The 26,547-nt window shown below is 51.7% G+C and overlaps 1 protein-coding gene across 2 annotated transcripts in view; it reads right to left on the bottom strand.

The window, feature by feature from the left end:
* Window positions 1-26,547, bottom strand: part of LOC146175873 (hypoxia-inducible factor 1-alpha-like) — a 234,861-nt gene that overhangs the window by 154,004 nt on the left and 54,310 nt on the right. The gene's annotated exons all lie outside the window — the stretch shown is intronic.

The raw sequence follows: 26,547 nt of genomic DNA, 5'->3' as shown, positions 1-26,547 counted from the left end.
GCACGAGGTGTATTACAACGTTCGGTCGACGCAATCGGCGTGAGCAACCGCAGAATTCGCGAGTGAACTGCAGTAACCTAGAAGATCCTGCAGGATCTGCATGGCCCATAGGGGTCATGAAGCTGTACTTGCAAGCTTGTCACGACAGCATCTCCCGCCTAAAGAAGCTTGCGATTAACTATTTGACGCTTAATTGCATTGTGCTCTCAGTGAGAGCACAATGAAACAGCATTTCGCTAAAATGGGAAACAGCGCGCAAGAACAGGACGAAAACAGGAACGAACAACACAGGCGCTGACTTACAACTCCTTCCTCTCGTTCCTTTTTTCGTTTTGTTTTTGCGCTGTTCCTCTTTTTAGCTATGTTAAAACCAACTAGCCCGCGACAACACACTCGGGAAACAGTATTTCGATGGATGCCGAGCTATCACGCGCAAAGGCTATGAGGAATGGCGTATACAGCGGACAGATCCGCATTAATCTCCACCCGCCAAGCTCATTAACTGAGGGAAACAATCGTTTCATTTATCCCTTGTCTTTGAATGCATCAGTAATCGTGGCCCAACTTTAAATGGAGGCGGAGAGAGATGAAAACGTAGCCATCAAGTGCATTCCTATACTTCAATGCACGAACTGAGATCCCAGTCCCCGCGCTCAAACCGCTTCGTGTACGCAACGAGCCGTGTGATGGCTCGCCCTTATTTTCCGGCGCGCGAAAAGGGACACCGCGGTTTGTTTCTCGGCAACGAGCGGCGCGTGTCGAACGGAAGGAGGAGGAAGAGGGATGCCCGCACGTGTTGGAGACTCGTGCCAACGGGCTGACGAGCTAGCGTGCGCGTTTTTTTTTTTTTTTTTTCGACGCGATTTCCAGGGCCACAGAGCGCAGCGCGACGTACGCTATTGACCAGAGCGAAAATGGATGGTTTTCGCTATAACGAAGCCAGCTTTTCATGGTTTTCGCTATAACGAAGCCAGCTTTTCCCGGCGTCATGGACGCCATACTCTCATACGGCGCAGGACAGAGCAACCAGTTAGGCCGCTCAAGCTAGTGTATTTCGACCAGCTTTCCTGAAAAGAGGCAATAAAGTGCGTTATCGAGCGCACCTTAAACAGAGCTGGTTATAAGCAGACAGCGATCAGCATCAAAGCACGCCAGGTTTTGTACGCAGCACCGCGACGCCAAAAGGTTGTTTCCACGGCACTGGCAGCGCAGAAATACTGCAATGTGACAGGCGTAGACAGAACAGGCGAGTGTTCCGTCAACCTCTACCTCTTTGTCTTCGTCTGAGCGACGCGATATAGGTGAAAATACAACCTCTCGCAGAACCCCGCGACCGCGCGTCGCGGGGAGTATTTGCGGACGAAGCAAACCGGTTTGCATAGTTTGCCTTCTCGATTGCGGACCCAAATATTGATGATAAACTCTCACAAATCGGAAAAAAAAAAAGAAAATTCAGAACGCACAGAGTCATTGTCCACCCCAGAGGTGTGACGTATAGGCAAACATGACGAGACCTCGCCGACCAACCGAAGATCCCGTGATCCCAACGTCGTTTTGTTTTCAGCTACATCTATACCAACTGCTCCTGTTATACAACTAAAACGACGCTCTAGACAAACCAGCCCGCAACGGCAGGTGGGGAGGGGTGTGAACAAAGACGCCCAATTTTTCGCACACGTACTGAACTTGAGGTGGCGTAAATAACTCCGCGGCCTTTCTCATATATGAGACGTGTCGACAGCCCAAACGTATCCGGAGCGAGACAACAATGTATCACGCCGAAAATGACACTTATCGGTGGGTGCGGCCATGAAAATGGCCAGTTTGGTCAAAGATTTACCTTCGTAATTTATTTTGTTTCGTAACCCTCGGAAGCATTTCGTCCAACAGTCCGAGCAAGCTTGTGCACAGTGGAAACCGGCAGACACCTTATAGGTGGCGCCGGGGGTCGAACCGCGCACTCCCCGAATGTGATAAAGGTGTTGCAATCACCGCGTGGCGTACCGCTACGTGTGCCAAGAGAGAAATAATCCCTCGCTGTTACCAGCTGGGAAAGTGCCACAGACAGCCCGGCGCCTGACTGGACCAAAACTTGGTGCTAAGCTTATGTTTAGAACAACTGCTCAGCGTTGTCCAAAACACGGACTTAACAGAGAACTGGGAGTAGCAAAGGACGCCACGGACAGCCGAAGGCTATAGATTCTATAGGAGGCGCCACTGTCTCAACCCCCGCAAAGCACCGCAGGGGAGAGCCGTTTTTCGAAACTATGATTTTCAAACAGCTCTCGCGAATAATAACTAAAACAGCGGAAGCCCGGCCGGCAACGATTCCTCGACCAACCATGCACGTAACAGCTACTCCGTTATAGCGCCGCTCGCACCGGATCGCTGCGAGTGGATGACAACGAACGATTCACAGCACACACACACAGCACAACTTTCTGGGCATGCACACACGCCAGTTTCCGTGCGGTCATACACGACCCAGTGGGACCCACCTCCCCCAACCAAACAGACAAACGTGTCGACCTGGTCTTGTTCCCGCCGGATATTCATAGCACGAGTGTCGCATGAGATGGTTATCGAGGCTATATTTGTCCCCGAGAGTCCCAACTGCACCCCCGAAAACAGGCGGTCTACAGAGAAGGAGCAGTAGGAGGAGGAGGAGGGAGGGTAAACGCACTGCACTCCACGTGCACAGAAACGTTGAGCAAACCTTCAGTAACGATGCGTTGATGACGCTTACAGGCGAGAGGGCTGCAGAGCACACATTGTCGCAGGCGGCTTGAAAAACGAGTCTGACAATGCTCGACGCAGCAACAAAAAATATATATACATACATATATAAAGGTAGCATGAGGAGGAGGGTAAGAAGGTGGATACGAGGACAAAGTGCAACACTTTAGACACACGCCACCGGCCAGCCATGAGTGGTCGGTACAACGAAGCGCTTTTAAGATAAACGACCCTGTTTGTGCGCGCGATTCTTGCACCGACGCAACAGAGGACACCCCGCTGGGTGCGAACAACAAATAAGGAGAAAAAGACCAATTTTCTGCCGCAAGTCCGCCGCCGATCCGGTTGTTTCTGGTGTACGGCTAATCCGGCCAGCCAGTGCATGGACACTCGGCGGCTGCCACCATTTGCGCTCACTGTGGTCGAAAATCCCGGGAAACTTTCCAGGCAACTCTAGTACCGTTCGCTCTCCTCGCCCACTGGAAGAGGGGAGGGAAGGCGAGAGGTCAGCCATTAATCACCGCCAACATGAAAGCTCTCGAGAAACGGCAGCACCACACGTGACAACGCCGGCAACCGCCAACGATAATCGCGCGTTCTTCTCGTTCCTTTTTTCTTTCCTTTCTCTCTCTGCTTGGCTATTTCTTGCGCTCATAGAGTCGCTTATGGGGAGATTTCGGGCCCCAAGTCTCAAGAGCCGGGCCAGCAGCTTTCAAGCTGGGACCAACAAAATAATCAACTGCCGTCGACACTGTAAAGTCACACAGACGCACCACAGTCCCGAGCCCGCAAACGAGTGACGTCACGTGTCTCCCACTCTCATCAATGTCGAATTAAAGCTGCGGCTGGCACGCCTGTGTGGCGTCCCAAATCAACACTGAAATGCATCACTTCTGAAGCGACTGATCATCAACGGCGCTGAAGAGACACAAGCCGCTGCAGGGGAATACGTGGAAAGGCGGACCCCTTCTATTACGAGACTTGTGCTGCGTCTTGAATTGGCAGCCAGCTCACTTGCAGCACCAACTAGCTCGACATTCCGCGCCATTTTTTTTATGCAACAGCGACCACCCTACCCAAGAATTCTGCTCTCCGCGCTCCTATAATCCGCCTCAGGTGGCCGCCTGATGCAACGGACGTTTCGTGTGAAGTTTTTCGACAGAATAAATAACACCGCGACCACCCAATTCCAGCCCCATTCCGCTTTTGTTCTCTTCGCCTCGCGTTAGTGTACTGGCTCAGGTGACGACGAAATCTAGCAGTCGGCATGGACGCTTACAAGAACGGTGTGATGTCGCTGCAAACACTGAGAAAGCGGAGGAGGAGGAGGGGGAAGAGGGGGGGGGGGGGGGCTGGTCTAGAGAGTGCATAACGAGCACACAATGACGACATCCGCCCACTTCTCTGACGTCACGCGCGGCTGTGGAGGCGCTCTCGATTTGCGTTCACACGGAACCAAGATGTCGTTCGCTGTTTCCTTGACCTTCCTCACCGGACCCGTGCTGAATGAGTATAGTATGTCCGAGTGCATTCCAGCGCTATAGAAATACGTGCCTATATAGTATACACGTACTGTCACCCACGAATTTCCGGTTCAAAGCAGTGGTGCAGAAGGGTGGGTCACGGCGCTTTTGCGCCATTAAAATATAATCATTACCATCGTTTAGTTCTACTCTATCACAAGTATATCCGACGGCGTCCGGAAACCTTTGACGCCGGATGTGCGCAACAGCTTAACGCAAGAAATCTGTCCGCTTCGCGCGGCTCTTCTCGGAAAGAGAACAGGAAACGAGCTACTTTATTTGAAATAACGGCGCACAATGAGAAGGTGACGCCGGTACGCAGCTTGCATGCTCGCGGGTTGTCACGCGCGTGTCCTATAGCTCGGCGCTGAAGTCACGGGGGTGTGAGAGGAGGGGGGGGGGGGGGGGGGTAACATTTTTTATTCCAGTCACGCATTGTTCTCCCATCGGACCATTGTCTCGCGACGCGCCAGCGACGAGAACCAGGGCGTCTGGTTTCTGCTTATAGTTGGACGGGTCGCGTTCCGGCATCTATACAGGCCTCTCCGGTACCGAGAGGCGGCTGAATGGTCACATGCCCGCGCGGCAGACAGGCGCCACATTTGCTCTTAACTACTGAAGCGTTACATTACAAATATTTCATCACTTTTATAACTTAAATTGTGGATGTGCCTACAGTTCACCTCAGAAGGCGACACTGGACCCAGAGGCACCATAACTAGCAAACTTAAGCTTTGTGAGGAAGCTCTAGTTCGCCGGCTGTACATGCCACTTTTGTCCAGTCGCGTTATCGTTTTTCGAGTTATCCCTTCTTTAAAAATTAACACGAATCAACTAGCATCTACTGAAGTTCTCCTGAAACTGAAGCTCTCTCTGTCAATCGCGTGAGGTCTAAGTTGCGACATTCACATCTATTATCTCCAGAGTCAGAATCGGCAGAAAAGCCATGACGCCGCATGGTTCCTCAGCGCGGCGTCCCCGTCCAATCATGTACAATGAGCAGCGCTAATTGCAGCCCGCGGGACACGAATTGCAGTCTTTTTTTTTTTTACTTTTCTTTTTTTTTTCTATTGGAAAGGGCCGCCCGCTCTAGCGCGTTTCAAAGGTATCGATGTACGCCAAGCCGGCTCACATGGGGCTAACCGCTACCCACCGGCCCAGGCCGTGCGCGTGGCTCCGATCCCGGTTTCCTCCCGCCATCCGCGCTTCTCTCCTCCATCGTTAGTACTCGAGACACCACGAGACCCCCCTCGCGAAGACGCGTGGCCCATCGCGTCGCCATTGGTCGCTTCGAGAGGACTATTTTTCGCGCACAGGGGCCGAACCTCCCCAGCCGCATCCAGTCATGAGAGAGAATAGCAAGGGGGGAGGGGGGAGTCCACAGAGCGCACGCGCCTCCCGTTTATCTCATCTCCGTCACCTCGCCGTAATCAGCCGCCGCGACGCAACATTTGCCGTGCCTCGACCTTCCTCCTCTCCCGCTGATGGCGATGAGGAGGCCTTCCACCGAGGAGCGACCACGCGCCAACTCACCTCTCTTGCTGCTAACTGTCCACTCCAACGGCCTCTCTCTCCCGTTCCACCATGCACTTGGTGTGACCTCGAACCCCGGCCCTTAGGAGAGGACCCGCCACTATGGTGGTGTTTTGAAAAACGGGACCACCACCGGCGAGTAGGAGACGGACTCCAGACAGTTGCCTATCGCGCGACGAGGGCTTCGCCAATCAGACAGGCCACGGCCTGCGCTCGGGTGGCAAGAAACCGAAAAACCACAGCGCGCACCCCGGACGCTCGTTTCTAAAGCGACGCCGATGGTCTAGGAGAACAACCAACTTAAAAGCTATCGGTCACTTTCTCGGGAAGAGCGCGCGACAATAGTGAGCGTACCGCAATTTACACGTACGAGCGTGCCCTCCAGGACCATCCGGACCCCGCTATTTGGAGAGCGAAGGAACAAACTTTGGCAGCAGATCTAGTTGACGATGCAATACGCCGACAGCTGGGCAAATTATTCAACCGTCCTTCACTCTTCTCCTTTGGATCGCTCCCTTTGCGTACCTCCCCCCCCCCCCCCCCCCCCCTCCTTCGTGTACAGGCGTACAGAGCCTTCATTATAAGTTAAGGGCGCCAAAACAACACGCACACACACAAGAAAAGAAGAACCAACTAGCCCAACAAGAAGTTCTCGTAAGGTACAGAGCCTTGTGTGGTTAACCTTCGTTGACTTTGATTTCTTCTCTCACTCGCACAATTATTCGTCAGAAATTTCGCCACTGTGGACTGGCGGTCGCACGCACTGGAGCGCCGAGACGCAGTGCACGCGTTCCAATGTGCACAGTACACTCCGGCGAACAGGGTTCCGGATGACAGCGACCTGAGACGGGAGAGCCGGAGCTCCTGTGTCTGCCTTTGTTCCGTCGTCACCGCGGCTGCGCTTTGAAACCGCGCACCGGAGGAGAATGAGACCCGAGGTGGAACGACGCCTAGCAACATTTCGGAGAGCGTGGCGTGAGCGTCATGCGAGTCATGCGAGCTTACCGGTGCCGACAAAAGTAACCGCACTTGTTGCCCCGTTGGGAAAGAAGGCCAGCTGAAGCATTCCTGTAACCGATAGACGAAACTCGACTGGCCAGTACAAAGGGAAGAGACAGCAATGCTGACGCTGCTGAGACGAGAAACAAAAGCCGCAGAAGGGAACCTATAGCGGATATATCCTCACTTCCGGACGTCGAGAAAAATTACCGAGTGGTTTAACTTGGGTCTAACCGCACATTATTGTGTGCTGGCACGTTTGGCCCTGATTTTGCATCGTTAATATTGCATCTTCCAGGGTTTGCTTCATCGCAAGTGGGTTACCTGGGTTAACAAACCATATGACGCATCCTGTCCAAACCGCGCGGACGTGCTTGCGTGGCCTACGAGGACAGTGTGTCCGACTCGGAGCCACTAATGTCCCGGAGGGTTCGACTCCCATCTCAGACCAGTAGTCCAAAATGGCAGCTCCCGCCAATTCGGCCATGTCTCGTGACGTCACACAACCCGCCGACCAGCTGCAGTGCTCGGCCATGTCCCGTGAGCATGTAGAACCGGACAGAGAGGCATGCTGTTACGACCAAGCATCCGCATTTGCGCGCTCTATTGTTCGCCTGTGGGCATGGAAAAGTTTTGTGAATATGTGGTGATGGTCCATTGGCTCTAAGTGAGCCTGTTTCCAGGAATCCTGTTTTGTAAGCATGTTTTGCTTTGTGGACAACCTGCAAATGCCAAATTGGCCCTGTCAAGAGAACGTCTGGAAAAACACAAAGAAACGTCCCCCTGCGGGAAATAGCAGGAAGTGCTTTCTTTTGTTCACCCTTCCAGTCGAGAAGTGCTATCCTCCAGTGATGAATGCCTCCTATCCAAAGGAGACGACAGAGTGACATGTCCGCTGACGTGCAGGACAAGAGAAGAGCATGACTCATACGGCCATTAAGTGATTTCCCGGGAATGCAGGAAAGATTTGCAATTGTCGAAAAGGGACCATGTTGGGAGCCCTATGCGGCGCCACGTGCACTCGGGTTTCTGAGAAGTAAAACCCCCAGAACCAGCCTGTGGTTTCTTTGCTGAAGAATAGAAATGTACCTCCTCTCCTCGCCGTTCCCAAGCTTTTCCCGCCAACAAGTGATCACGCCCAACGAATGAATGCCGGACCAGTCAGTGCTTCAGACCATCAGTGCAGTGATGTGTTCGATTGGATGCCGATACCTGAGGGGCGTGCCCTGGATTTGGTTGGTCAGCATCTTCAGAGAGGGGCTGGACATAGGGGGTTTTTAAGGACGCTGCAGAGCACGAAATGTCGCTCTGAGCCCTGGGTAAACGGCTCATCCAGTCGCTTCTCGCTATGAACTCTTAACGCTTGTCATTTTGCTGATGTACCCTTCTTCTTCATGTAAATATTCTTGTAAATACGTTTTCTCAAAGTGCCAGTAAACCTGCTTGTACATATTTTACCAACTTCGAAGATTCAGTCCTTCTTCAACCCGGAGTCTCTGCACGCTACCAAGTGAAGGCCGGGTCGCCATAGCCCCAGCGTCACGACAACTGGTGGCAGCGGTGGGATCTGAATCTACAAGCCACAACATCTGGTGATTGGAGGTGGATCTGAAGCTACAAGCCACAACACCTTGTGATCAGAGGTGGCATCTCAAGCAACAAGCAGGAGCAACAATCGGCCAACAAGAGGGCAGCTCGGAACATCGATCGCATGTGTGGGTGAGTGCTTGGCTTTTCTTCTGATGTGGACCAGGTTCTAGAACAGGGTTAGATTTTAGAACTGGTAAAGAGAGTGTGGAAACGCCTTTAGGTTTGGTAGTTTGCACTGTTGTTTTGGAAGTAGCCGACACTCGGAGCGATCATGGACCTACAAAAGCTGCAGAAACCGGAACTGTTGCAATTGTGTGAGGAATTGGGAATTGATACAAGTGGTTTGGCACGAAAACCTTTGATTATAAAGGCAATCACAGATTTGGGAGCCGATGATGAGGAGCTCAGTGAAGCATGGAACCTCATCGGTCAAAAAAAGGAACAGCTCAGACAGCAGAAGGAGCGGGAAAAAGAGCAGAAAGAGCGGGAAAAAGAGGAAAAGAGGCGTGAGCGTGAACTTGAGAGGGAAAAAGAGGAAAGGGAGCGCGAACGTGAGTGGGAAAAAGAGGAAAAGAAGCGTGAAAGAGAAGCAAAAAAGCTGGACCAAGAAATTGAGCTCCGGAAATTAGAACTAGAGTTGAGCAAGAGGTCGGGCAATTGTCCCCAGCTAGCGGTACCTCTTCTCAACAAGGAGGCAGATTTCAAGATGTCAAAGTACATGCAGCCATATGTGATATCAGGGGATATCGGTCTGTATCTGGCTAACTTTGAGCGAACCTGCGAAAAACTGTCCTTCCAGCGAGACACTTGGTCTCAGAGATTATTGACGGTTCTGCCCTGCGAGGCAGCGGAGGTTGTCGCGCGGCTAAGCAAGGAGGACGCGGACAACTACGAGAAGGTCAAAGCTTGCCTTCTGAGAAAGTATAGGCTTAGCGCCGAGGCGTTCAGACAACGTTTTCGGAAAGCTACTAAGTCCAGGGACGAGAGTTACCCTGAATTCCTGTACAATTTAAGAGTTAATTTGGGCGAGTGGCTAAAGAGCACAGATTCCTACAGTGATAGGGACGCTGTAGTCGAGCAAATTCTTTTGGAGCAGTTTTATAACTGCCTCCCAGAAAAAGAAAGAAATTGGTTACAGGACCGAGGCGAAATTAAGTCGGCAACTGAAGCTGCCGAACTTATTGAGGAGTATGCTTCGCGCCGACAATTCAGCAACCCAGCAGTGGATAGGCCCCGCAATCCCAAGTTCAGTATGAAAAACCGTCAGGAAAGGCACTTTGCTAGAGTTGGAAACGAAGAAATGAAGGTTTCTTCAGGCAAATTCCCTAGAAAGGACGGCAGTGAGAAAAGTGGGGAAGTGACCAACGTGCAGAACACAAAGAATAAGCTTGAGGCTAGGAAGCCGCTCACATGCTTTAGGTGTAATGAGCAGGGTCACATTGCCGTCAACTGCCGGAAAGAAAAGATTGCTTTCTCGTATGTCAGGGACTGCGATGAAAATATGCAGCTTTTAGAACCCTACCTGCATGACCTAGTAGTCAACGGGAAGCCTTGCAAGGTACTGCGCGATTCGGCCGCAACGATGGATGTTGTCCATCCGGCGTATGTATCGCCTTCCGACTATACAGGACAGTGTGCATGGATCCGACAGGTAGTTGAGGAACAGAGTGTGTGCTTGCCGATCGCGAACGTGGTCATCGAGGGCCCTTTCGGCGAATTAACAACCGAGGCTGCCGTTTCAGGAAAGCTTCCTAAGTGCTATCCGTATTTGTTCTCCAACAAATCGGACATGCTGCTGCGAAAGAGGGGCATCCTTTTCGGAGACAGAGTTGTGCAAGCCTTAACACGTTCAAAGGCGCGAGAACTAGCTACACTGCTCATTCCAGAAAAATCCACAGCGGAGGAAACGGCAGTTAAAACAATGGTAAATGCGGAAGATAGCAGGTCAGAAAACTTTGAGAGCGAGGCATCTCAGATAAGTCAACTTGAAAGTGAGCTTGATGAGACGCGGAATGAGGACGTTCTTGAGAGTAACCTCTTGCCGCCAGTGTCTAGTAATCTCACGAGACTTTTAAGTGGAACCCGAGAGGACTTAGCTATAGAGCAAGCCAATGATCCCAATATACAGGAGATAAGGGAGCGCCACCGCGCCACTAAGACAGCAAACAATATTTCTTTCGAGATGAGAAAGGGAGTGCTGTATCGCTTATTCAAGGATAAGCGCGGAGTAGAGCGGGACCAATTAGTCGTTCCCCAAAAGTACCGCGGAGACTTACTGCGACTTTCCCATGGCAGCTCGTGGTCATGTCACCTTGGAATAAAGAAAACAAAGCAGAGGCTGTTGCAAGAATACTATTGGCCTGGATGTTTTAAGGACACGGAAAATTTTGTACGGTCATGCGACACGTGCCAGCGGGTTGGAAAGGCGCAAGATAAGTGGAAAGCTCCGATGGTGTTAGTACCAATCATTACCGAGCCGTTTCACCGGTTAGTAATAGATATAGTTGGGCCACTTCCTGTGACCGAGTCAGGGTACCGTTATATCCTCACTATGTTATGCCCAGCCACAAAGTTTCCAGAGGCTGTTCCGCTGCGCGAGGTGACGTCCGAGAGTGTAGTGGATTCGCTGCTGTCAGTGTTTGCACGAGTTGGATTCCCTTCCGAGGTACAAAGTGATCAGGGTAGCGTTTTCACGAGTGTCCTCACCACCTCATTTCTCGAGCGATGCGGCATTAAGGTAGTGCATAGCTCGATCCATCATCCGCAGAGCAACAGCGTAGAAAGATGGCACTCTGTTCTCAAACGAGTCCTGAGGGGACTGTGCTATGAAAACAAGCGCGAATGGGATACCTGCCTGCCTGCAGCGCTTTTCGCTTTGCGGTCAGTGCCGCACGAATCCACTGGATTTAGCCCAGCCGAGTTGGTGTACGGAAGGTCACTGCGCTCACCTTTGCGAATGGTGCGCGAAGCCTGGGAGGGGCGCGGAGAAGACCCAACAGTAGTAGAATTCATTCTGAACCTCTTGAATCGCTTACATAACACTAAGGAACTCGTTGAGGCCAGCATGAAGTCAGCCCAGGCTCGTTCCAAGGTGTACTATGATAAGTCAGCCCGTCAAAGGACGTTTTGTATCGGGGACCAGGTGATGTTGCTGAGAAGTTCAAGGCAGAATAAGCTCGAAGTACAGTGGGAAGGACCGGCTGAAGTCGTTGCAAAGCTTTCTAACACTAACTACGCAGTGAAAATTCCCGGTAGGCGTAAAGAAGTGCGCATTTATCATTGCAATCTTATGAAGCCTTATGTGCAGAGGGAAGCCGTGGTAAATCTAACGTTAAACCTTCCCGAGGAGATGGGGGACAACTTGATTTGCCTCAGCGGAAAAGGAAGCAACGCTCAGGAGCTTCTCAAAAAGACGGAGCAGAGAGGAGAACTAAAGAAATCCCAGCTGTCCGATCTGGGCGAGATAATAACAGAGTTTGAGGCCTGCTTCGTGGACAGGCCAGGCAGAACTGATTTGACTGAGCACGATATTGAGCTGACTTCAGACGTGCCAGTGCGATCAAGGTGCTACCGATTTTCTCCAAGGCAAAGAGAAATTCTGGATAGGGAAGTAACTCGCATGCTGGAATTGGGAGTAATAAAACCCTCGGAAAGCGATTATGCTTCGCCTATGATCTTAGTAGAAGCTCCAGGTAAAGACCCTAGGCCTGTGGTAGACTACCGAAAGCTAAATTCTCTCACCAGGGATCAAGTGTATCCTATTCCGAATATTGAGGAGAGAGTAGAACAGGTCAGTAGAGCGGCATATGTGACTACGCTGGACCTTACTCGAGGATACTGGCAAGTACCGCTCACTGAACGCGCCAGCAGATACGCGGCTTTCGTCACTCCGACGGGCAGCTACCAGCCAACAATGATGAGTTTCGGGCTCAAAAATGCTCCATTTTGTTTTTCCCGACTCATGGATAGGGTTTTAAAGGGGTGTGAAACATTCGCGGTGCCTTATTTAGACGACATTGCGGTTTTTTCCGACTCATGGGCGGACCATATGGTACATCTAAGAGCTGTACTGAGCCTTTTGCGTCAAGCTGGACTAACCGTAAAGGCCGAGAAATGTTGCCTGGCAAGGGCGACCGTGGACTACTTGGGTCACAATGTAGGTCAAGGTTTCAGGAAACCCAGCGAGATTAAGATTTCTGCGGTAGCAGACTACCCGCGGCCGAGCACGAAGACGGAAATTCGAGCATTCCTGGGTCTGACTGGGTACTACAATCACTACATCCCTAACTATTCAGCTTTGGCTAGCCCTCTGACCGACGCTCTCCGCAAGACAGAACCGACAAATGTAGTCTGGGACGAACAAAAGGAAGCCTCCTTCGTAAACCTGAAGGCTGTGCTGATTAGCCGTCCGGTATTGCGAGCTCCAGACTATGGCCGAGAATTCACGGTCCAGTGTGATGCCAGTGATCGAGGGTTAGGTGCTGTTCTCTGCCAGAGAGATGACGACGGTAATGAGCACCCCGTGCTCTACTTGAGCAGAAAACTGAGTTCTAGAGAGAGGGCTTATTGCGCGTCAGAGAAGGAATGCGCTTGCATTGTATGGGCCATTCAAAAATTGCAGTGCTATCTTGGAGGGGCCAAATTCACCGTAGAGACGGACCATTGTCCCCTGGCTTGGCTGCAAACTGCGACATCGAAGAACAGTCGCCTTCTTAGGTGGAGCTTGATTTTACAGCAGTACAATTTTGAAATAAGATACAAAAAGGGGAAGTTAAATGGGAATGCGGACGCGCTTAGCCGCTCTTTCTAAGCGGTCCGAGATGTTCCTCACCATGTATCCAAATTGATAATCAGGTTTTTTTTTTTTTTTTTTTTCGTGCGCTTGAATATAGATGACTATGTAAAGCAGCACGTTTGGTTTTCGAGGCATACGTGGGTCCTGAACGTCTTGAGAGTGGGCTTTTCTCGAACAACAATGGCAGTTTTCTTTTGACCTGGTCTCTTCAGACGGGAGCCGAGTGCTTGCTTCGACATGTGGTTGAGTTTCAGATAGCTCAAGCAATTTGGCCTACAACAATCAAGACAACGCGACATGCAACAGCGAGCTTCAAGCGTTCACGTGCAGGCCATTAAGTCGTCTCTTCATGCAGCAGCTGCGGCTGCTGCCCTCCGAGTCTCTTCTGGCGGGGGAGGAGGCTGTTACGACCAAGCATCCGCATTTGCGCGCTCTATTGTTCGCCTGTGGGCATGGAAAAGTTTTGTGAATATGTGGTGATGGTCCATTGGCTCTAAGTGAGCCTGTTTCCAGGAATCCTGTTTTGTAAGCATGTTTTGCTTTGTGGACAACCTGCAAATGCCAAATTGGCCCTGTCAAGAGAACGTCTGGAAAAACACAAAGAAACGTCCCCCTGCGGGAAATAGCAGGAAGTGCTTTCTTTTGTTCACCCTTCCAGTCGAGAAGTGCTATCCTCCAGTGATGAATGCCTCCTATCCAAAGGAGACGACAGAGTGACATGTCCGCTGACGTGCAGGACAAGAGAAGAGCATGACTCATACGGCCATTAAGTGATTTCCCGGGAATGCAGGAAAGATTTGCAATTGTCGAAAAGGGACCATGTTGGGAGCCCTATGCGGCGCCACGTGCACTCGGGTTTCTGAGAAGTAAAACCCCCAGAACCAGCCTGTGGTTTCTTTGCTGAAGAATAGAAATGTACCTCCTCTCCTCGCCGTTCCCAAGCTTTTCCCGCCAACAAGTGATCACGCCCAACGAATGAATGCCGGACCAGTCAGTGCTTCAGACCATCAGTGCAGTGATGTGTTCGATTGGATGCCGATACCTGAGGGGCGTGCCCTGGATTTGGTTGGTCAGCATCTTCAGAGAGGGGCTGGACATAGGGGGTTTTTAAGGACGCTGCAGAGCACGAAATGTCGCTCTGAGCCCTGGGTAAACGGCTCATCCAGTCGCTTCTCGCTATGAACTCTTAACGCTTGTCATTTTGCTGATGTACCCTTCTTCTTCATGTAAATATTCTTGTAAATACGTTTTCTCAAAGTGCCAGTAAACCTGCTTGTACATATTTTACCAACTTCGAAGATTCAGTCCTTCTTCAACCCGGAGTCTCTGCACGCTACCAAGTGAAGGCCGGGTCGCCATAGCCCCAGCGTCACGACAATGCACATAGACAATGGCTTTTCGACGGCGAGTAATGCTAGCTCACTCAAAAACAAAACGCGCGCTATAGCATTTTTTAGGGTGGTGATGCGAAGCTACACTGCCATGAGAATGACACGTATCAGTCGGTATGACACGCAAGCTGCAACGAATGTTTCATTCATTCATTACGTCACGCTCGAGCGTGACGTAATGTACGCCGACTGCGCAGTGTGTCCGCGTAAGGTGATTGGCCACAAGATGGCGGGACGGTTAGCCGGTTAGCCCTGACGGGCAGGACTGAATTTCTCACGGTCACGCGCTGCCTGCCTCGTCTGAGCGTCGCAGCAGGGAACTTCGCCGAGTTAAGAGAAGACAACTAATCTCATGTACAGGGATCCCTAGTCGCATGCGCGACTGGTGATAGCTAAGTGGCCGTCCCCTGTCAGGAGGTTGTAGTGGGATAAGGAATAGGTGGGGAAGAAGGGATGACGGTGTCGCCAGAGAATGTGGAAGGGTTATAAAGTCCTCGCAGAAAGGCGTACGGAGCCAGGTCAGGGGCGCCAGTTGGGCCGCCGTAATGGCCCACGAGTTGTAAGACCGCAGAGTCATGGGGTACACTGCAAGACTCGCGCCAAATGATACACCGCCCCAAACTCAGGCGAGCGTGACGAAAGCATTTCGGTCTCTCTCGTCCAGAAAGACCTGCATGAGAATACAACTCTGGTGCAACCCCCTCCCACCGCTTCCTCGAAGTGCCTTTTTGTCGTTGCCAAGACAAGACGCCCTGGCACTGCCAAGACAGAAGCAGCAACAGTGCCCGTTCGCTCTCCATCTCTCTCTCCGCGCCCGCGTTGTCTCGCGCGGCGGCGCAGTCTCACGATCCGCAGCAGCAGACGGCGCCCGAGCCAAGAACGGGCACCGTCGACGCGGCAAACCGTCCAGCATTGGCTTCGCCCGCCGGTGTCTCGAAAAAAGAAAAGAAACGGAAGGAGGGGGGGGGGGGGGGGGGCGAAGTGAGGAGGCAGGGCGCCGGAGGACCGCGACCTCATCGCTATTCCGCGCGGCGGCGAGACGCGATGCCAGCGGCTAAAGCCCCCCAGCGGCAGCCCAGCCACACCAACGACGGCTATCTTGGGGAAGAGGGCCAAGAGGGGGGGAGTTGGCTCCGCTCCTTTGCATACGTCACGGCGACGGATGCGCTTTGCATACGTCTTCATACGTCACTGCAACGGCGCCACCCATCGGCGCGAGATCCAAACGTAACGGAACCAGGAGGGAGGCGGGGAGGGAAGGGGGTCGGCGGAGAACATTTGCGAGGGAAAGCAGCGGCGCGTGACGTCAAAATGACGTCACCGGGAGATCAAACTACAAGAAGAGCGGCGCAGGAGCCGCCGGCCAACTAGGCAACACAGCACAAGAGAAGCGAGGGCAGAAAGGGGTGCGCGGCGAAGAGGCTGCATGGGAGAAGGAAGAGAGCGAAGAAGAGGAGAGAGAGAGAGAAACAAAATAGAGGTCATCGCTCCACGTGCGACGGCTGAGCATATAAACACCATGCTATGCACGCGCGCGCGAGCGCAAAAGACCAATGTAAACGAGTGCTTATCGGGCGGGTAAGCAAGCACCGACCCGACTCGAAAAAGGGAACCCCTCCCAACGGCGCGGCATGCTTCTCCGCACTGCATCTCGCAAATGCGTCGCCGCTTGCTCGGTTAAGGCGTGGCGCGAGGCTTTAAAAAAAAAAAAAAAAGAAAAAGAAAAAGAAAAAAGACACAAGTAATGGAACACGTGCGACCCGCTCTTATGCGTGTTTCTGACCGGCGGTCGCCAGTTCCGGTGTTTCGTGTAACGACTTTCCCACAGTTGAAGTGAGCCATAGCTGCTTCGATGTGCTCAAATTGGCGCCTGTCACACGTGCCGCTCTGGGCAGATAAACGGCTCGGCGAGCGTGTGCGAGTGAAAACAGGAAGAACGACAGACGCGGTGGTATTGTCCGCAAGTACCGGTGATGCATGCACGACGCGTCTGCTCCACTAGGAAGCGAAAGGGGGAAGCGTGTACAGTCAGTGCCGTATCTGGTTCACCAAGAAAGGAAGTGAGGGAATCAAAACAATTCCCTCTCTGGAAGTCTGAGACATCTCTCTAGAGTGTGCACAGCTGCCACTTCCCAACTTGCGACAAGCTATTGGGAGAGGTTCTTGGGAGGCCTAATACCCACCCCCGTTTATCATGCGACACCATTTTGGGAGCGCCAAGTAAACTAGAAAAATAAGTCGAACCGCAGCCGTTCTAGTCACTCATCATCATCATCAGCCTGATTATACCCACTGCAGGGCGAAGGCCTCTCCCATATTTCTCCACTTAACCCGGTTCTGTGCTAGCTGCATCCACTTGACCCCTGCGAACTTCTTAATCTCATCCGCCCACCTAACTTTCTGCCGCCCCCTGCTACGCTTTCCTTCCCTTGGAATCCAGTTTGTTACCCTAAGCGACCATCGGTTATCCTCTCTTCGCACTACATGTCCTGCCCATGTCCATTTCTTCTTCTTAATTTCTACTAGAATGACGAGAATTTCTACTTAATTTCTCGTCACTGATGTGCCACAAAATGAATGCTTTCCGTCGATACACAGGTAAACACGAACGTGGTCAGCCTAGACTGCCGACGCAAGGACACTGGGTTCTGCTCAGGAACAAAACAGGCTCGGCAAAGCTCCCGCAGAACGACGCATAAACGCCCGACCAACAACACCACGTTACGACAGCTGGCTCAACAAGACGAACGACTGGGTGAATATAACAGAGACACTGCCACAACGACCAGCCACGCCGGCCACGCACACCTTCGTCTTCGCACGGATCAGCAGCGTCTGGATACAAACGCTGTAAGCAAAGCACACCGCCGAATTCCGGAGCGTTTTCCGAAGCAACGGGACATGCACAGAGGAAGGAGGAGCGGGAAGCAAAGTATGATTAATGGGCTCCTCTCGATGTCACCGACCGCGGCCCGTTTTCTCGCGCCGCAACACAATGACAGAGGCGACGAAAGAGGGCGCGCGATCCGAAGCCGTGCTCCTCGACGCGCTTCTCTTCGAAAATACACCAACACTCCGACTTCCGAAACGGAGGCACCATATACTTTGGCCCGGTCCAGACAAGCAAGTGACAAAGGAAAAACGAAGGGACAATATTAGGAAAAAAAGAAAAGAAATGAAAGAAAACTGGAAGCCTAAACGGGTACGGGCCAGCTGAGACTTGTACAAACGTCTAATAAGTCATGCACCAGAAGCTCGCGCAAAGTTTGTCACGTGGTCCGAGCTCGTAGGAGACTTGGCGCGCTTCCCTACCGTCAAGGGCAAATTTATGAGCGAGTCTTGCTCAAAAAACAGTTATGTGTGCGCAATACATTTCCTAAACGCTCCCCAACCTCCAACCATCCACACACACACAAAAAAAAAAAATTCAAATAAATAAAATAAAATAAAAATTAAAAAAATTATAAAAATAAAGAATGAAGGTCAGTGTAGCGGTTTTTTTTTTTTTTATCTGCGCCCTGAAAACGATATGGCCGGGGAGAGCGGGGAGGGGTGAGAGGCTTCCGCGGAGACGGCGAGGAAGGGGTTAAAGAGGACGGCCCAAAATGTTTGAAACCTTTCCGGGTCAGCATCTTCCTCATCATTGCCACTGTATATATCGTGGCGGCAACTGTATATAGATTATGATTACCTTTAATGAACCGCATTGATCGCTGCCCTACAGGCAAGCTACATATATTCGTCCAGCCTTCGCAGCCGAAACGAAATTAGAGCTTCTTTTTTTTTTTTTTTTTTTTTTTTTTTTGGAGACCGACCCTTCCGCGAAGTATACAGACGCTCCGCCGTCTATAGATAATCACAGGGAGGAAGCGGATAGCCACAGGGCGACCTGCCAGACTGAAAACTAGCTCGAAGCTTGAACGCCGTTACAGTGCGCTTGGAGGAGGATTCCGCAGTCTGATAACGACGTCGCGCTCTCGCATCAACCTGTAGCTGCGAGAAAGCGATATATTATCCGATCACCTCCAAGACTTGAAATTCGGTCGCGAGCCCTGCCAATAGTTGGACATCCTTATAGCCCAAATTCTGCTGCAACGGTCTTGAGTGCGGTCGTCTACGAACAAAGAAAGCTAACATTTCTTCGAAGAGTCGGCAAAAATACGAGTAAGATGCCAAATTTATATTTGCGTTGTGTGCCCCAACGACTACGCTCATGTGAATGTTAATTTGTGACGTGACTACTACCTCGGTAGAAAGCGGGGGAATCCCTCTCATCCGTTTCGGCAGAAGCCCTCCCCTACCCGTGAACTGCGTCTTTGGAATCACCTTCGCGCGAGTACTATATGGAAGACGTCGTCTCCGCAGTGTTCACTACGCCCATGTTGCGTGTCTTTGGGAGCCGTAATAAGGCTTTTGCGCGGCGTGTTTGCTAAGCTCGCGTGTACAAGGACATGTGCACTATGGTCGTGTACATCGCTTGTAGCTCAGTGCAGTACGACAGCACCAATCTTTCTCCTCTCATCCTTCCTCGTTTCCCTTTCTAATGGTGGGGCAGCATGTTAAAGGCACGTTCCTTTGGCTAACCTCTTCACCGTACTTAGTATCAACCATTATTCTTTCTGTGTCTGGGACATGATGCGCGTTCGTCTTCCGCGCATGCACATGTAGGACAGAATGGGACGGGTACTCGTTCAGGGCACGGCGCGTCAACTTCCTCCGCTCATCATGTTTCAGTCACCCATGAGATCATCATCATCAGCCTGATTATACCCACTGCAGGGCGAAGGCCTCTCCCATATTTCTCCAATTAACCCGGTTCTGCGCTAGCTGCATCCACTTGACCCCTGCGAACTTCTTAACCTCATCCGCCAACTTAACTTTCTGCCGCCCCCTGCTACGCTTTCCTTCCCTTGGAATCCAGCTTGTTACACTAAGCGACCATCGGTTATCCTCTCTTCGCACTACATGTCCTGCCCATGCCCATTTCTTCTCAATTTCCACTAGAATGTCAGTAATTTGAGTCATTTCTCTGACCCACTCTCTGCACGCTTCCTATCTCTTAATGTTACCCCTACCATTTTTCGTTCCATAGCCCTCTGGGCTGTCCTCAACTTAAGTAGAACCCTCTTGGTTAGCCTCCACGTTTCAGCCCCATAGGTGAGTACAGGTAAGATGCAACTGTTGTATACATTCCTCTTGAGCGATACCCATGAGATAGGACGTAAAAAATTCTGCACACACAACGACGAGGACAAGCCGTTTGCATCTTCTTCCGTGGCGCTTGCTCTTGTAGACTTGACATTTCGTCCGCCATACCGACCGACCGCACCCATCGCTATTCCGTGCACTTGCAGGAACGCGGGAGATCAGAACCAGCCGCGCCATGCAGTGTCCAACGCCGGCCTCAGCTGGGCAAATATTTGCTCGCGCGGCGGCCAGCCGCGAGGTATCAAGAAAGTGCAGGAGCCCTGTCGGTTGCGCATAGCTCCGGTCCGCTGCGGTAGCTCAGCGATGGTCACTGCTTTTGACCGCTACTCACTGGGTCGCATGCAGAATCGAATCCCGATCGTGGCTTCAGTGCTTCGATGGGGACGGAATGTAAGAATTCCACGCGCTGTGCGAAATATCAGTGCTTGTAAAAGAGCCTAAGGTAGCCGAGACCAACCCGAAGCCCTCCACCATCCCTTCTCCTATGGCTTGCGGAACGCATTCCCCATCAAGACGATACGAATTTCGAACGCCGGAACAGCACGCCTCTCATTTCGGGATTCCTAGTCATAATTCCTTCCAGGACTGCCGGCAGGTCCAGAAGGGCCCGACATCTCGCCGCGCCGTCACTATCGTCCGGATCGGCGAGGGTCGACGCTGCGAATGATAACAAGGGAACGTGAAAGAGGGAGAGAGAGACAGAGGGGAAAATGAAAACCGTTACATTAATCACGCCCCAGCGGCGTGATAGACATCGGCCAAAGGAGCTGGCATTCCACGTTTCCACGCCGCTGCTCCCGAGCCTGCACCGTCGCTACACGTGAGATAAAAGAAAAACAGAGAAAAGAATGCCAGCCGCTGGTTTATCCACGGAGAGATGAGCGACAGGTAGATATAGAGAGGGGAAGGAAGTAACGACGAAGGAGTACAACGGCCACGCGCGTACGCACACATACATGCGTATACACAAAACAACGATAACCTGGAATTCCTGCGCCACAATTATGAGAAAAAAATTGAAAAAAAAAAAAAAGACAGACCGACTGGGGCCTCACGACTGCTTATCGGTCCGACGAAGGCGACCCCATCGAAGCCCGCCGTTGCGACACCGCAGAAAGGGAGTGCGGTTGTGTGTGCGTGTGTAAAAGGAGGGGGTGTCACCCTCTCCTCATTCGTTTCCTGCGTACGACAGGCACAGTGGATGCTAGCCTGTTATCGGTCTCCCTCCCACTTCTTTTCTTCCTCCTCGCGTATCCGGCACCCGTACCCGGCGCCGTGGCTCACTATACCCTCCCCATCGTCCCGGAAGAACGGCGGAGAGCGGAGACGCTTCTCGGAAGAGGAAAGGCACTGCGCGGATAGGGCGAACAGCCGAGCCATGCCCACCGCCATCACGCAATGCTGGCGCTCCGCGTCCTCCGCAGTGTATACAGCCGACGATAACGGGTGGAGAACACGGTGCGAAGCACGGGAGAAATAACGCCTCCAGCCGACTGAGAACTTTTAGCGGCAAAACGTTTGTTAACAGCAAGCACAAACTGTACCGAATCCACTCGAGACGTCAAGTGTTGACGCGCGAAACCACTCTACTCTCACTGAAATAAATTTATTTTTAAGTCATAGTCCACCCACTAACTGGCCGCGGAATAGATAAGAGAGAAAAAAAAAATATATTTTGCAAAGTTTCTGACACAACCCCATACATACACAGGTTTCCGCTGCAAACGTTGCGCGGGTCATGACACCCTTCGCACTATCTGGGCCGGCCTACAACGCATCGGGTCCGCCCACTGTCCGACCAACATCACGATTACAGAGGGAAAGGATGAGGGAAAAGATGAGGGGGGGGGGGGGGGGGGCTCTGAGGTACACCTGCACGCAATTATTGTTCTCATTTAAAAGATAGTCTTTTCCTCTGCTTGGCTGCGTTGACGTTGTCCATTTGGGAAAAGATGCATTTATTGGCGAGAAAATTGAAACTTAAAAACATACCCGCCAGTTAGACTCGCGACGTCTTTACCGAACAAAGACGGGGCCGTCACTGTTCAGAGGTGAATCGCGGTGTAAAGTAGCCACAGAGATTCGCGGCGCATTTCGATGACTAAATCGGCCGGTGATGACGTAACATGTTTCTTCGTTCAGTTCTAGCTTACGAAAAGTCCGTTTTCGGTACCAATAGTCTCTTGGTGGTTAGAACACTACGTACTTCATAACATCATAGAACAACTACTTTTCTCGCCCGCGATCTCCCTGTAAGCATGCCGATCGCGCAGGGTACTGGTGCCGGATTTTGCTTTGAATTAAGACAATCTCTGACTCCTATCCACGTCTATCCAGAAGTGTAAACGTCTCTCTGCTGTGCCACCTTCCTTGCAGCATTAAACAGATCAATACCTACAATATCGGACACCTTTCTGTGGCAACGCGTACGCGGGACACGTTACACGAGTCAGGTAATATGCCCCAGCAGGGGGAGTCAAAGCCCACACGTGCTCCCTCCCAGAGCTCGTATACTTTCAGACAACGTAAAATGAGCCATTAGCAGAGCTCTTTCCTATCCTTAAACCGGTTGAACAAACGGTTATAATAAACCCGCGCGTACACTAGTTCGACCGACAGAGCTCGATCATGGAACACCTGTGATGCGACTGCGACAAAGAGATCAATACGACGACAAAGCAAGATGTTTTCAATGCGATAACATTGGAAACATCATCTCGAAAAAGAAGAAGAATGCGCTGCCCGTCACACAATTGGGTGGCTGTCTGGACTCTGGAGGGAAGTGGCATCACCACACCGGAACTGACAACTACTCGTCTCTATACACCTTCACTGTGCTCGTGTGCCACTACCACAAAAAGTCTATTTCTAAATATTCTGGCTCACCTTCCCTGAAACTCCCAGTATATATTACATAACCCCCCCCCCCCCCCCTCAAGTGTTTGAGAATGGGAACTGCTCCCCATTTGCCCTTTATCTGCGCTAGTGATATAGCTCAGGAATTTTGCGAGAGCTGCTATTCGCCCCGGCGAAAATCCACTACTCTCTAAAGCAAGAAACATTCACTGCACATCATCTCGCACACAGAGTGGCGGAACAGCCTGGAGGGCGAAAGAACACTTCTGCATTGAGTGCTTGCGGCGACAAGGTCCGATAGCAGGGGCCGCAGGACTCTGGTTCCAAAAGTATTCCTGTCTAAAAGACGCGGAGCCGCAATCGCATTTCAACGAGTCGTTACCTCTTATTGCGAGGTACGGGCTGCGGACTCCGTGAAGGTTTAAAACGGGTCTTTATTTAAATAAAAGCGACCCAAAGAAACGAAGAGGGCCCCAGGCCCTTAAAAAGGTAGCGGGCTCCCCGAGCAGCCGTTCTCGTCTGCTGCTGGAGGAAGACTCTTCTTCACCTCTGCTGGCCGCACTCCGCACAACGTGGTCACGTGACCCAGCCGCGGTTCCCGGAAGCGATGGTCCGTGGGTGGCCGAGCCGGGCCCACCCCGGAGTTCCAATGCGGGGAGAGGAGAAGGTGACGGTCGCTCTTCGCGACCCTCATAAACATGTCAAGTCCGAGCAGGACGCTCTCCTTCCTAATGAGAGCACCGTGCCCTCGCTGGCACCCCGTGGCGCGGAGGGTCTGCTGGCGCGCTCGCAGCACAATGCTCAAGTCTTCTAGCGTTCACAGCCACCAGCTACTCGGAACGTAACAGACTCCTCCCCCGGATGAAGTCCTTCGCCGAGGCTGCGTCCCCAGATGCAGGGTCGGAAGAAGGCCAACACAAAGCACAACACCCGCGCTCGCTCTGCACGCACACATTCGCGGAAACCCCTGGTCGGTGGTGCCCAAGCGACGAACGACTGCCAGACGTCGTTTACAGAATTTTTTTGCCCCATGCCGGTCCTCCCCGACCAAGTATTCGGCCCTCGGCAACACATGGAAAAAATACAACACAAAACTAAACGAGAGTTCTGAGAGGCTTTCTTTCTTTCTTTTTTTTTTTTTTTTTTTTTTTTTTTTTTAACGCCTCGTAGCTTAAAACCTCTGCTCAAACCATCTACATTTTCGTTCTCGCTTCCCTTCTTAATCACCCCGAGTTCCAGCATTCTGTCGACCTCTTTCCTCACAACTTCTAGTGTTCTAACAGACGACAGGTATAGCTTAAACTTGAAAGAAACCTCGGATATCAATTTGATATCATGGGTTACCAAATCGGTTTTTCCTCGTTTGTCTTCATAATGCCCGCTCGTCTCCCGGAAGGAAATGTTCTGTGACGAGACTCCTTCAGTCAAATCGCCACTACATACCTTTAGAGTCGGGTCAGCCTTCTGCTCTGACCTCAGCTGCTCTTTGTTTGCCTCAAGTAGCTGATCAAGGCTACATGCAGTAGGAGCGACCAAAGAAGTGTTAAACTCACTTTCCATCCCATTCGGACGCTGACTGCTCTGTGACTTGTGCGCTTGGTCAGCCTCACTTTGTTCCGACCTTTCAGGTCTCTTTTTACCCTGTTCCATTACTACCTCAGGATTAACTAATTTGCTGGCATCAATTGAACTCTCCCGATCTTGGTAGATCAACTTCTGAGAAAGTTGTCGCACTTTGGCCTGAGTTAAAGCCATCACTTGGGCTTCGGTTTCAGCGAAGCCACAACCCTTTTCATTGAGCAATGATTCCGAGCTGTTAGAAAAAAGGTAAGGGTAGCCTTCGGGCAGACCCTTCGACACAGCCGCTACTGTGTTTAGTGTGCCAAATGGCCCCTCAATTTTAACATTAGCCATTGGCAGACAAACGGAATCTTCACTTACTGCCTGACGTATCCACGCACACTCCGACACATAGTCTTCTTTTGCAACAAATTTAGGGTGAACTACGTCCACGGTTGCGGCCGAATCCCTGAGAACTCTACACAGCTGACCATTTACTGTGCACACCTTAGTGTACGGTTTCAGGAGTTCGTTGTTACTCGGGTGGTCTCTCACTGAGGCGAACACCTGCCTCTCCTTCGTGCAGTTTCGTGCGAAATGCCCTGGCTCTTTACAGTTGTAACATGCCAAGGGCCTCCTTTTTTCAAATTCTGCCGAATGATCACTACTCTCTTTACTACCCGATTCATCGGCTCTGCGTGAAGTAACGAGGTGCAGTGAACCACGTTCTCTGACGCGGGGTGCTACACGAGGCTTCTGCTGCTCTCGGTGGTAGAATTTCTGCCCCTGATTCTCGTTTCTGAAATCCTGCCCAGCCTTAGCTGGCCTAAAGCTGCGGCTTGCCACGTATTCATCTGCAAGCTGCGCCGCTTTCTCTACGGACAGTCCCTTTTGCCTGTCCCTGACCCACAAACGAATGTTCTCAGGCAAGGTCTCATAAAATTGTTCAAGGCAGATCAAATCTTTCAGCTTTTTGAATTCCTCTGCCTTTGAACCTTTAACCCACTGCGCTAAATTGTCATTTAATGTACAGGCGAATTCCAAGAAGCTTTCATGTTGTTTTTTTCGAGACATGCGAAATCTCCTCCGGAACTCTTCCGTTGAAATCCTGTACTTCGCGAGCAGGCTTGATCTCACCAAATCATAGTCACCCGCTTCGCTAGCACTCAAGCGTGCTATGACCTGCGAAGGTTCTCCAGGTAGCAATGCCATTAACTTTTCTGGCCACATGTCACGGCTAATGTTGTGTCTCTCGCACATCCTCTCAAAATTGATGAGATAGAGAGCGATGTCATCGCCAACTCTGAACGGCTGAAGCAAGTTCGTCATCTTCACGTTACCTCCCTGAGGTGTGACAGCACTTTCCCCGCGTTCTATCCTTGCCCGCTCGAGCCTTGTCTTTTCAATCTCGAGTTCCATTCTTTTACTCTCTCTCTCAGCTTCCAACTCAGCCTCCCTCTTTTCTTTCTCCTTCTGCTTCTATCGTTCATCAGCTTTCTCTTTTTCGATTCGGCATATCTTTTCCCAACCGTCAGTTACCTCGTCTTCTTCAAAGCCCACCTCCTCAATAGCGAGGCGAATTTCTGGCTTTCTCCTACTTTGGCTTGTCTCTAAAACAAGTTCAGCTGCCAACAGCAGCAGTTCATCCTTACTTAACTTCTTAATATCCATGATTGTCGAGAGCCGACAACAAAGCCTTCAAACTAATCACACACCCGTTGGTGATTAATGAACTTTTGCCCGAACAGAACCCAGTTCTAGCTCGTCTGGCAATACGTAGTCGCTCCAGCACTCACCCAACCAAGAGTCTGCGATGGCCGCTGTGCCTCCCGGAGTCACGAGCTGCAAAGTCCGGCGATCCCAGATCGTCGAGGTTGCTCCTTGAGCGGTTGCTTCCACGCCTGGCCTTCAAGTTGCGCTGTGACGAAGGTGACTCCCTGAGCCACGTAGCGGAGCTCCGTCGATCCCGGATCGTCGAAGACGCTCTTCCGTCAGCAGTTGTCCACTTGAGCGGTTGCTTTCATGCCTGGCCTTCACGTTGCGCTGTGACGAAGGTGACTCCCTGAGCCACGTAGCGGAGCTCCGTCGATCCCGGATCGTTGAAGACGCTCTCCGTCAGCAGTTGTCTCTTGAGCGGTTGCTTTCACGCCTGGCCTTCACGTTGCGCTGTGACAAAGGTGACTCCCTGAGCCACGTAGCGGAGCTCCGTCGATCCCGGATCGTTGAAGACGCTCTCCGTCAGCAGTTGTCTCTTGAGCGGTTGCTTTCACGCCTGGCCTTCACGTTGCGCTGTGACGAAGGTGACTCCCTGAGCCACGTAGCGGAGCTCCGTCGATCCCAGATCGTTGAAGACGTT

The sequence above is a fragment of the Amblyomma maculatum genome, chromosome 10 (genome assembly GCF_055883805.1).
Source record: "Amblyomma maculatum isolate TAMU_Amacu chromosome 10, ASM5588380v1, whole genome shotgun sequence".
Taxonomy (NCBI): Eukaryota; Metazoa; Arthropoda; class Arachnida; order Ixodida; family Ixodidae; genus Amblyomma; species Amblyomma maculatum.
This window is presented reverse-complemented; position numbering and strand designations above follow the sequence as displayed.